We start from the raw sequence: 13,655 nt of genomic DNA on the forward strand, positions 1-13,655 counted from the left end.
CCCGTCTGGCACCCCATCCTCCACCCTATTCAACTCTGACACATACACTATCATATAGTATATATCACAATCGTTTTTCATGGCTGGCTTAATACGTTTTCCAGATTCTATGGTTACTCTGCATACAACACAATGAGGCTGCAATTTGACCACATGAGAAGGTAAACTCTTGTCTCAGACAGCAGTTTCCTCTTTCCTAATCTTCAATTCCTATAAACACCTCCCCTCCACCCTTCCTAAACCGACCTCCAGTTAGTTTCAGCCGCTACTTTACCCCCTGTACTCTTCTAGTCTAATCATTTCACTGTTTCCATGTTTTTTGTTATCTTGTCTGCTTCGTAGTGTGTACTCTACCTCTTCCATATTGTGCCCCTTTACATCTGGCATTGGTATTCTGGATGCCGGCATCCCAAATGCCAGAATGCCAAACGCATCCCAATATACTCATACTTAATACATATACTGAATGCAATGTAGCCGTTGTTATGTCAATTCAGCATTTAGGGATTGTTTCTCATTTATCTGCAATCCAACAGATAAGTTTTGATCACAAAATACTTCATTTAAGGTGACTTGTTATTCAATTATTTATAATTGGATTTAGCTCTAAGTGTTCCATGCAAAATAAATAATGGGCTGGAAATGAATGTGCATGCACAATGGCTTTAAGCACATTAAGCTTAAAGCCAGCTTCACAAAGCCTGGAAATCTTTACTATAATTGTAAAGGTTTTTGCTAGCAAGGAGAAGTGTACCACAATGCCATCTATATTTAATCCAATTGTATTTATATTATTTGCTGCATACTAGGGTGTATTCGATGCTCTGGAGAGCATGGCACAGTGTTCTCCATTTTTCGTTTTGTGCATTCTCAATTTTTTTCTACCCTTCACCATGCCTCCTGCTCACCCTATTCAACGTGTCAGCTGCTTGCTGCCCCTGATTGAGCATTGACCTATGCCGTGTACGAGGAGTTAATGGCTCCATTGTAGGCAGTGTACAAATATTGCAGAGATATGCAGAAAAATTCAAATTAGCCTAAAAAAGCGATTCCAAAGCAGCTGATGAGTGAAAAGCTGTGTATCTCCTCAAACACCAAACGAAGCAGTGAGGAAGAAGAGGTGAAATATGGGTAATAACTGAGGTGAATCATGGGTAGAATATAGAGTGAGAAAAATCCATCATGGGGGGGGGAGGGAATATCACAAAAAAATAAAAATATATAAATGTGGCTCTTCTAACGAAATAAAATAATATAGATCCTTCAAATAATAAAAAAAAAACAGTGATGACCAAGCGGCGAACAGGTCAAAGCTCTCTGTTTATTTTTGGTGAACCAGGAGCGTTTAATAGTGCGAGGTACATTTTTGGAGAGAGGACTTCCCTTCTCGCCAATGAAAAACGAACCTCGCCTGAAAAAAAAACAATAAGAGGAGCATTAAATACTGCCCTAAAAGGCTGTCATCATCCTGATATGACAAATTCTAAAATGGACAGTGGGAAAGAGAGACATGAGGAAGAGGGAGGGGCAGAACATAAAAAGCCTGGCAACACTGGTCATAACAGCCAGCAAGTAGCGACCTGGCAAAGGAAGGATTTGTTATACTCGTGCCCTCGCATTCTAGATTCCTTTCTAGCAGAAAAAAGGGTGTTTGACAGTTCCTTATATTGGCCCCTAATATATTTATACATGTTGAGCATATCCCCCCTTAAACGTCTTTTCTCTAGTGTAAATAGTCCCAAATTGTTTAATCTTTCCTCATAGCTTAAATTCTCTATTCCCCTAATAAGCTTTGTTGTCGTGTCCTGTGGGAGTGGGAGAACATAAAAAGCCTGGCAACACAGGTCATAACAGCCAGCAAGTAGCGACCTGGCAAATGATGGATTTGTTATACGAGTACAGTATAATATGAATACAGTAGTGAATTGAAAGGGGGACTTTTCCAATAGCCAGACAGATCACCAGACCTTTAGTTTTAGTCCTAACCACACAGCCTCCGAACATTCTAACATCAGCAAGAACAGCACAATATTAACAAATGAGGAGAAAGGTATAATCTTGCAGAGCTCAGTGTGCTAGGGAACTGCTAGTTCCCTTGAACCATGTAGTGCTCCAAGTAGTACTGTATAAGAACCATTAAATACACTTTATTGTAACAACTACACAGGTTTAAAGAACATCACATGGTTCTTACACTCAGTGTGTATACCATACACCTGGAATTAGCCTTTAGTTAAAAAAAAAAAAAAAGGATTATCTGGGCTATCACTATGTATCACCAACCATACCTCCTAATGGCAACTGAATGTCTATTGAGGAATCTAAGGGAACAATGGTCACTTTAGTATGGTAACAAAGAGAAACAATCTTCTCGATGAAGTGAACTTTTTCAAATTAACCCATTCCATGCACACATTGCCTTACTGACACAGACATCTGTTACTGACACAGCTTTCTGATAGATACACTTTACAGGTATAGACATCACTTGCTGACACAAACACACTAACTAACACAGATATTGCTTACTGACACAGACACTTGCATACACAAACACCCCTTACTGACAGATACCATTTACAGAAACATACCCCTTACTGACACAATTACTGGTGATAGTGTCATGTATAGAATTACTAAACACACTCCCCTTACTTATATAAACACACGTACTAACACAGTCACTCCTTGCATATACTTTTTAGGATACAGGCATCCCTTACTGACACATATACCACTTACTTAAAACTTAGTTGGCATATGAGCTTTAAACCAGGTTGAAAGTAAGCATGAGCGGGATTGGATCTCCAAGATCTGAACCCCCCGAACGTCACGATTCAAATCGGTATCCGAGCGTGGCTAAGTCCACGCGATTCTGCGCCATCTTCATTCCAGCATTAAAAAGGGAGCAGAATGAAAGTGTCTGGTGTCTGTCTGAGCGGAGGGTGGGGAGTAGTCTTGTCCTGTGTTGTGTATAGTCATAGTTACATAGTTACATAGTAGGTGAGGCTGAATAAAGACGTGCGTCCATCTAGTTTAACCTATGTTTATAGTAGCTGATCCCTTGTTGTATAGTATGTTCTGATATTTCCATGGATTTTTTTAGTCAATAAATGTCTTAGCTTAAATTCTCCATTCCCCTAATAAGCTTTGTTGTCGTGTCCTGTGGGAGTGGCAGAACGTAAAAAGCCTGGCAACACAGTTCATAACAGCCCGCAAGTAGCGACCTGGCAAATGATGGATTTGTTATACAAGTACAGTATAATATGAATACAGTAGTGAATTGAAAGGGGGACTTTTCCAATAACCAGACAGATCACCAGACTTTTAGTTTTAGTCCTAACCACACAGCCTCCGAACATTCTAACATCAGCAAGAACAGCACAATATTAACAAATGATGAGAAAGGTATAATCTTGCAGAGCTCAATGTGCTAGGGAACTGCTAGCTAGTTCCCATGACTCATGTAGTGTTCCAAGTAGTACTGTATAAGAACCATTAAATACACTTTATTGTAACAACTACACAGGTTTTTAAGAACATCAAAGGGTTCTTACACTCAGTGTGTATACCATACACCTGGAATTAGCCTTTAGTTTAAAAAAAAAGGATTATCTGGGCTATCACTATGTATCACCAACCATACCTCCTAATGGCAACTTAATGTCTATTGAGGAATCTTAGGGAACAATGGTCACTTTAGTATGGTAACAAAGAGAAACAATCTTCTCGATGAAGTGAACTTTTTCAAATTAACCCATTCCATGCACACATTGCCTTACTGACACAGACATCTGTTACTGACACAGCTTTCTGATAGATACACTTTACAGGTATAGACATCACTTGCTGACACAAACACACTAACTAACACAGATATTGCTTACTGACACAGACACTTGCATACACAGACACCCCTTACTGACAGATACCATTTACAGAAACATACCCCTTACTGACACAATTACTGGTGATAGTGTCATGTATGGTCACTTTAGTATGATAACAAAGAGAAACAATCTTCTCAATGAAGTGAACTTTTTCAAATTAACCCATTCCATGGTTTTACTCTGCAAATGAGATCCTAGTGGTTAGTGACTTCCTGTTTGTTTAGAAGACTATGGGCAGTATTCAATGAGAAAAATGACGACGTGCAGCGAATCCTGTTTAGGATTCGCTGCACATTCGCCACTGCCCGCCACGTTCCGGAGCCTCGCCGGCTCCAGTATTCAAGGAGTCAGGGGCTCGCTGCCCCTGACCGGCGAATTTTAACTCCTGAGCCTGAGGACGGCGGCAGGCAGGGAGATGGAAGTCTCCCTGCCTGCCCCAGAAGTTTGTGGGGGGGGGGGGGGGCTCCCCGGGTGCCAGGCAGCACAGGCTGCCCCCCCCCCCCGGGTGAGCCAGCAGGAAAGCAGATATTCACTGCACCCGATCGTGCATATGTAATGATCGGGTGCAGTGAATATATGAATATCTAATGACTCTGAGCGGCTCGGCTCCGGCCCCCTGCTGGCTGCTCATGTAAAAAAAAATATATATATACAGCACATGAATAAAAATAGCATGCCCCTCCTCAGAATAAAATTCCTGATTTTTTGACACCAAATGTAAAAAACAAAACACTTTATTTTAAAAGTTCACATTCCACTTCACCATAGAAAAGATAGCGATTGCTACTCGGTGAATCATGGCGATTAAAACCTTGAAATGTGTTCGCCATCTGGTCATTGAATAGGGTGATTCACCAATTTAGTAAAAAAATCGCCGTACAGCACGAAAATAGCACAAAATCGCCAGAAAACATGGCGAATTAGGCTCATTGAATACGGCCCATAGAGATGGGGAACAGAATATGCCTATACGGATATTCTACCCAGGACTCTTGAGATTCAAACAAGACATACTGTACTTTTTAATACATAGGTATCAATAAAAAATGTGTCCCATATTGCATCAATTGTCCAGTCTGTGTATAGAAATGCACCAGAGTTCATACAGTGCATAGGCAGAGCCAATCTTTAGTATAAATAATCATTGTGTGGGTGTGGCTTGGCCGAGCCTCTGAGCGGTGGTGTGGACAGAGGGCTCCGCTAATAGCCAGGTCAATTATCCTGCCTGCGGGAATTTGGGCACCACTTTCCTACCTGTACTTACCCCTGATCCTCCCTGGAGGCTAGTGTGCGGCTCAGTGTCGGTGGGGACCGGCTTGTGCGGCGGCAGAGGGAACATTGGCCTGCTCTGGCGTGACTGTGTCTGGGTGCCATCTTGGACAGCACTGTCCTGTGGTGCATCTCCTCGGCAGCTGTCCGGCTGTGGCCTCCGTCATCCTCAGCTGCAGTGGGCCCTCTGGTTGTCTCCTGCCTCTGCACAATGTGCAGCAATTTAATATATCATTTGACTCTCCGGTCATTACAACATCTGTATCTGGTTACTTTATGGCTCCGCTTCCCATATCTTACTTGTATGTGCCTGATGCTGACTCCTTTTGTTACCTTACTGCTGGATGTCCTATTTTGGCTACGGTCTCTTCAAAAATTGGGAGAGATGAGAGGGATGTGAGGAACAGTATAAATTAGTATTTTTGGTTCATTTTAGCTAAAATGGTTGCAGTCCTATCCTGTTGTTGCTGTGAATCCGCAGTTTAGTTTTGGCTAAGGACTACTAGTCTATTGCCTCCTGTTATATGACTATAGCTAGTGGGGGTTTTAGGGGATCCAAGTATGCCTTGAGTTGGGTAAAGGTTATACAGGGTGGGGGTTATGAGGAGGTTTATTTTGGGTTTATTGAGTTGTTAGTGAGGTTTACTTTCATATTTAGGATGTAGTTTGTGGCAAGACAAGCTTTTCATTATGATATATATCTGCTACCCCTTTTTTATATGTAGTGGAGAGGCTGCACTTATACACTTTAATACTGTACCATTTCAACAATACCCCTGCCAATCTTTATTTTAGTTTACTCAAATGGCACCTTTGGGTTATACTGTATACTATTTTGTCTATCCTTTGAGCGGGTTATTATACTACGCTACAAACTCAGTTGTATACTCGTATGTGATATCTACTACACTATATTATTGTATACTCAATGTGTGCTATCTTGGCTCATATCATTTTTGTATTACTATATATGCTCTGTCTTGCTACTCTGGGTTTTGTGTAATTTAAAAACTTTAATAAAAATTACTCAATTTAAAAAAAAAATCATTGTGATGTACAATAGGGTAAGCAAATGTGTATACTCCCCATAAAACAGAAAATGTGTGCTTAAGGGGAGGCATATCCAGATGGAGAACCATAGGGCTTGATCCAATTATGCACAATGACCTCCACACTCTACACCTGCCTGAACTCACACAAAAATGCTTGCTGCTCAATAGGGCTCCCAGCAAATTTGGGCTTCAGCATGTGATGGAGAGGGTACAGGTGCCATTGCAGGCTTTGAAATGCCAGAGCAATCACAATTTCCACTCTTTTTGTATAATTAGATTGAGTCCATAGTGAGAACAAATCATTCCATAGGGACTGTTATTCTTTGATCTCCAAACAATGGATTTTTCTGTATTTCGGATAATTTCTATATTTCAATGAGAACGAGACTCATGTTTGAACACAAAATGCATTCATGTTGTATAAACACATCAAATACACAAAAAAATATTTTATCTGTGCATGAAACAAAGTTTGTGTGCTATCTTTGAATGATAAGTGCCAGTTACATATTATGTCCCCAGGAAGGCCAGCTACATATGTTCCCAGTAGTGACAGTTACATATAATGTCCTTAGTAGTGCCAGTTACATATCTTGTCCGCAGCAGTGCTAGTTACAGATGGCCCCTGTCTCCAGATATACAGAAAAGGGATTCTCAACCTGTACTGTATAATGAGAAAGAGAAAAAAAAATGTTAAACAGAGAACTATTATAGGTTGAGAGAAGCAAATAAATAAAGGTTTCTAACAATGCAACCAAAAGGTTTCCCTAAATTTTAAAATAGCCAACTTTGTTATTGGTAGACCCTTATTACCTGTCTTGAAAAAGGTCCACTGACCGAAACACATTGACTTTGCCAGAGGAGTGTGAGCAGCCATCTCTTCCCAGATGTGTATGTATTGGACCCTTTTTTCTATTTTGGTTTTAAAATATTTTTAGCTTTTTTTTTTTGAGTACTTGACTTTGAGCTAGTCATCTGTACCCTAGGTTGGATATGTGTTTTTGTTTTTTGATTGCTTGGATTAAAACTTGTTAAAACTTTTTAAATGCTGGCTACAAAAATTATTTTAAAACCCACGGCCCTACATACCACCCAAACCACAAGTTAAAGAAACCGCTACAAGTTTTACCCCTCCACTTTAAGTGGTGAGTAAGGTATGCCATTATTTCTGGCTCACCTTTTCTTTAAAATCTAGCTGGAGATATCTACACATTGGGCATATTTTCTTTTCTTTTCACATGTATTGCGAATGATTGGAATGCCATATAAGGTCTGGTGACGTCATACCCTATGAAAGAAACCCAGATACGTGGATTACCTGATCCCAAGTGTGAGTTGGGGTACGCCCTTCTTTTTGCACCATTGCACTTTACAATTGTTTTATTAATTGGGGTGAGTGAGGTATACCACAAATTTGGGTAGAAACCTCCCCCCTATAATTAAGTTCGACACACTGTATATCCATTCATTTGCATATTCGAGCACATGTCAAGGACTGGACCATTGTGTGACAGTAAAGTACAGCACAAATAAAAGAAACCTTGATAGGTTTAAATACCACAAAACCACTGTGAGTTGTGGTACGCCCACACTATAAAGATACCTTTATACACTTGTTATATCTGTGTTCTTCGTAAGTGAGGTACACTGTTTAAAGTCAATGTACAGCACCTCACACACTAACAACACATTTCACATCACAAATCTACACATGATTTATATCTTTTCTTTTTTTCTGAGTGCACGGGGATGATATGACCGCATGTAACAATTCAGATCAGGATATCCCATAATCACAATAAAGATACAATTTTATAGCTTCGTATCGACTTACATAAACGTGAGTTTGGTCCGCTTGATTGAAACTCTTCACTTCACACTTAGAAAATGAGCACAATCCTTCTTAAGATAAAAACACTCACAAACTTTTTTTATTGTTTCTTTTTCATGGTTAACCACCTTCATCTGAGATCGATCATCATGGTTGGACATCAACATCAGTAAAAAAGACTTTATTACAGCAAAGGATTATATTCTAATCCATAAATACATACATTTTTAGATTACATTGTGTATGTGTCCCATCTAGTGCCTTTTTTCACATGTGAAACATGAATGGAAAAAGGTGGTTTATTTAAGATTTCTATTTTAATATGAATTTATGTGTTTTATAGATGATTTTGGAATAAGTTGGCAATAATGTCAAATACAAATCATTAGTAAATTCGACAATCCTTTTGAAGTCTATGGAGAAAGGAGGCCGAGTTTCCAACCCTGATTTTTATTCATAAAAGTGTTAAGTTTGTAGAATTTTTTACTTCATAAAATTGCTGACTTGCGATTCCTGAATATTAGTACCCATTCCTGGATATATGTACACATTTTTCGACTCGCAATTCCTGGATATTTGTACCCATTGGATTATGACCCTTTGGACCCTTTTGCTGAGCGGTCGTCAGCTTTTTCAACGGCTTTTGAAAAAGCTGAGGGCCCCTCAGTTAAATGTGTCAGTCACAGACACTCTTATACCTCTTCAATCATCCATTGTGGATTACAAAGATCGAATATTCATGGTTACCTGATCCAGGACTTGTGGACACCAATTCATGTGGAGCTGCATATTGCAGCACAGGACAACCAGCATCTGTCACCACTCCAAAGGGCCATCTTCCCTCTGCAATATGTACAGCGCAGGACTCTCTCCGTGAATCGGGAGTGGTTTACAAATCTGTCCCTAACTATATATCCTTAACTGCCATAAGTTGTTGCCATAAGTACAGTAATACAAGTCCATCACAGGAATCCTTTCAAAGAAGAAAATAAGGGTATTCAAAGTCAAGATCACTTTTTATTGGTATATTTTTCACCTTTTTTATATATATCAGCTAATATGTGTTACTTGTATGATAATAAATGTTTATAATTTAATTACACGCTGTGTGATGTTGTATCTTTCCTCAAAAGTGCAGTTTATTTTATTTTTCTTTTGTCTACATACAAGGACTGACTATCCCTTTATCCAAAACTGCTGCTGTTGGAGTCGGAGAGAAGATCTAAGTAGCCCCTGAAAATTATTTCTAGGGATAATACACAAAAATGTTTTCTTATTTTTTACGATAACATTGTACTTTTTGTTCTTTTTGTTATTACAGCTATTATGTATACCCCTTTCACACATAAAACCAAATTACTGGGTGAAGATGTTCTACCCAGTAATTTGCCATTCGACATGGGTCCTTTTATTGTGTGAAAGGGTCAACCCGGGTAGTAAATCCAGGGTCGCAGGACGGGAGCTGGCCCGGGAGGAATAGATGACTTGAAAAAAAAAAAAAGCCCATACAGATGACTAGCAAGCCATTGATTGGCTGAGACCTCTCTCAGCCAATCGCTGATTGGCTGAGAGAGGTCTCAGCCAATCAATGGCTTGCTAGTCATCTGTATGGGCTTTTTTTTTTCATGTTATCTGTTCCTCCCGGCTCGCGCCGCTGCCCAGCAGCCAGCTTCATCCTCCCTGCCCGGCGCCCTGCTCCCGCTGTCACCCCACCACAACAGCTTCAAGTGCCTCCTGCCCGTCTCCCTATGCAGCCTCCCCCTGCTCGGCTCTCTATAGCCGGCATCCCCCGCCCGCTGTCATTCCCCGCACAGCTCCGGGGCTGGGCTGCACATAAGATTTAGCAAATCTTATGTGCAGCCCGTCCGACCTCCCGACCCAGATGCGATGCGCACGGGACCGCGCATCGGATCGGAGGGGGTGTCTGCAAGTGCATTTTGGGCCGATTTCACGGCCCGATTCATACGAATCGGGTGAAATCGTGCCCAAATCGCATAGTGTATGGGGGCCTTAAGAGAGTTTGATGAGATGCAGAGACATGATCAGATTACCTGTAGCTCCAAACATACACTGGTTACTACTTAAGTTAATCACATCTGATAGTCAGGGGACTTAGAACAATAGGCAACTTAACCTATAGTAAATAACACTCTGGCCTAGACTTAAACATATTCACAATTACATTAAGCACAGTATAACCAATAAAGTACATATTCTAAATATAAAAGGTAAAATATAGCTATACAATATAATATTATACAGAATATATCTAATAATATATTATAATTAAGTGGAGTCCATGAGCAGGACCAGGGCTATGAGAGTAACACTGCGCATCACATAGAACATTAGTGTTCTACCTTTTGCAGCCAATTTAAAACTTTTCACAGTTAGGGCCAGATGTACTACAGTAAGCTTAAAATTTCATAAAATGGAGAATGATAAACCATCAGCCAATCAGCTCCTAGCTACCATGTCATAAGTTGTAACAGGTAAGAGCTGATGGGTTGGTGGTTTTTCACTTTTCATTTTATCACTTTTCAAGGCTTCGTACATCTCACTTTTAATGAGGTAAAGATATTAAGATGAGCCTGTCAATTCTCATTTCTGTATTCTGTGCATACAGTACTGTAACCATAGCACTATTGCATTAATTAGATGTATACTATGCTTTTGTATCCCTTATTAACTACATACATTTATTTCAGCATGCCGACTCTCCCATTCCGGGAGAGACGGCAACGCTGAAATAAATGAGACTCCCGGAATTGTGGGTAATCTCACAGACTCCCGGGAAGAGCCCCCCTTTCTCCTGGAGCAGCATTCCCCCTGCCGCAATGGCTACTGCGCATGCGCGAGATAACCACAATGACGCCGCCAATGCAATGACGCGATGATGCAGCGTCATCACGTTGGCGGCGTCATCGCCGTTATCTTGCGCATGCGCAGTAGCCATCCTGGAAGAGACGCAGCAGTGAGAGAGGACAGAGGATCAGTGGCTGCAGGAGAAAGCATCGGCTGCGGGAGAAAGCTTACGGGTTGTCATGCGGTAAGTATCTGTGACCTGATCTCTCTCCGGATATATTAATGCAAAGATTTCCCCAAACTCTTTAACCCCATGTTGGGAATAAACATTTTGTTTTCAGAATTTAATGTACCCAAACAAATTGTAGGCATGCACCTAAAGCACCTCCTTATGCTTGGAGAAATTTTAATAGAGGGGAGAGAAGGTGTGGTCTAATGTTGTTAATGAGTACAGCAATTTGCGTAGGCAGACTCAGTTATGCAGCATTGGAATCATTCCTGGTTAAATACAGTGCAATCCCATTGGAATGCTCATTAAGTATTTAACACACTGGTACTTTGAGGCCCCTTAATGAGCACACTACTAACCTTTCAGTAGGATAGAGTGCAAGCTTCTTTTCATGTTTTTGTACTTTGCCAGTGTCTATGAGTCAACATTTATTCATGTAGGAATAATTACTGGTGATCTTAGCTGCACTCTGTTGCAGCATTGATTGGAAAGTGGATGGGCAGAAGCCTGGCAGATGATGGACAGGGCCGGGGCAGCAAGAAGCTGGATGGGGCATGAATTATTTTAGTGGATGGGCAGAAGCTTCTGCCCATCCATTGTTAAAGGGCAGAGCCTACTGTGAAATATATTAGAAAGCCTAAGCCTCAGACACATGCTGCTGGGGAGCTCCTCCAATAGAGAACTCCCTTACATATTCAGCTCCCACCAACTGCGAGGCAGCTTTCATACAAGGGCTTTATTTATTTATTTATTTTTTAAATGCATTGCCGCACCTCGGTACAGTCACGCAGGTTTCTGTGGGTGGCAGATATGATCTATTCTATCTATGTCATGATATGGGGCTGGGGGTTGTTCAGTCTGTTGGTGGGGTGTGGCTTTCTTTTGGGATGAAGCCCCTGGGAAATGTGTTGGACAAGGCTTGGCAGTTGGATAGAGTTTTAGAGATAGGCAAAGTGAATTACTTTATCTTATCTTAAAAAGAGTGGTGTACATTTGAATGGTTAACTAGCTCACTTTGAATTACAGGTCACTGGTTAGTTCAATGACTCATGTGTAAGCTATCATGTGTGGCACTGCTGTGCTAAGGCAAATGTGTTGTGTGAAGCAGAACTATGCTGCCATGCTTCCTTCCACAGTATATTGGGTCCCAAGCTACACTCCCAATCAGCCGAAAAAACAGTGTTAGGTGCTGCATGTTATATACAGTAGCTCTGGTTATTCCGCAAGACAGAGACGGATATGTGTGAACCTTCATGATACATAGGGGTAATTACAAAAATGGGAGATTAATTTCACATGGGATGTTGCTATGGGCAACCAATCATAATCTACTTATTTATTTTTCACCTTCTAGAAGATAATAGATAGTACCTGATTGGTTGCCCATAACAACAACCCATGTGAAATAGAACTCCTATCTTAGTAAATTTCCCTCTTAAAGTGGTGCAATTGCCCCTAGCAACCAACCAGCTTCTGTTACATCTTAGATTGTGCAAGATATATGACAGAAGCTGACTGGTTACTTTGCAAACGCTCTGTTTTATCTCTGTAAGGTCTGTTAGACAGTAATAACAGTGCATTATTATATATATGCATTATTATATAGTATAGTAATAATTTGTTGCAGTAATATCATGGGTGCCGACTCTCCTGGAATGTCCATAAGACTCCTGGAATCCTGTGACATCTCACGGACTCTCGGGAGAAGACTCTTTTCTCCCACAGCTTCCGCCATGCCTACTGAGCATGCGCTAGATCATGGTGATTATGCCGTGTCTATATGCCGGTGGCCAAGCAGGAAGGCGGGAGGCGGAGCTACTCAGCCAGCCCGTTTCCTTCTGCTGGTCTTGTGTGGTCAAACTGGACATCAGGCATTTGTCAGATGGGCCATCACTTCTAGGCTTTCTGTAATAGACACCAGACATTACTTAGTGTACCCAGAGCCTTTATTTCCACCTGATGGAGTGATCCCAACCCCTTAACAGGTTACTGGGTATATAAGTTTGTTGTTGCCCATAGCAACAAAAACAGAGGCTGTTGTCCATTGCTACAATCAGAATCCAGCTGTTATTTGTAAATCTGCTTGGCAACACCTCTACCTTTGCAGTCGACCCCTGTTGATTGTGTGTAGAGTAGCCGGACTACTCTATGTTGCTGACCATCAGGCTGATGATTTTTCTAATCCGTCAGTGATTTAAAGGGCAGTATTCAATGAGAAAAATTCTCCGTGTTTTATGGAGAATTTTTGCTTTTTTCGCCCTGGACGGAGCATTTTGCTCTCCAAAAGTGAACCACCCTATTCAATGTGAAATATTCGCCGTCTTTCTAAGTGATTTTCGCCGTCTCTCTCCGTGTAGAAATTCTCCATCTTTTGATGGAGAGCTGTAATGTGAACTTTTAATCTAAAAGGTTTTTTTTTTATTTTGGTGTCAAAAAATCAGGTTTTTTTTTTCTGTGAAGGGGCATGTTATTTTTATTCATGTGCTTATAGCACATGAATATATATTTAATTAAAAAAAAATATATATATATTTTTTTTTTTTTTACACACTGCAGCCAGCAGGGGGCCGGAGCGCTCG

Source organism: Crinia signifera, chromosome 3, assembly GCF_055691185.1.
Source record: "Crinia signifera chromosome 3, ASM5569118v1, whole genome shotgun sequence".
Lineage (NCBI taxonomy): Eukaryota > Metazoa > Chordata > Amphibia > Anura > Myobatrachidae > Crinia > Crinia signifera.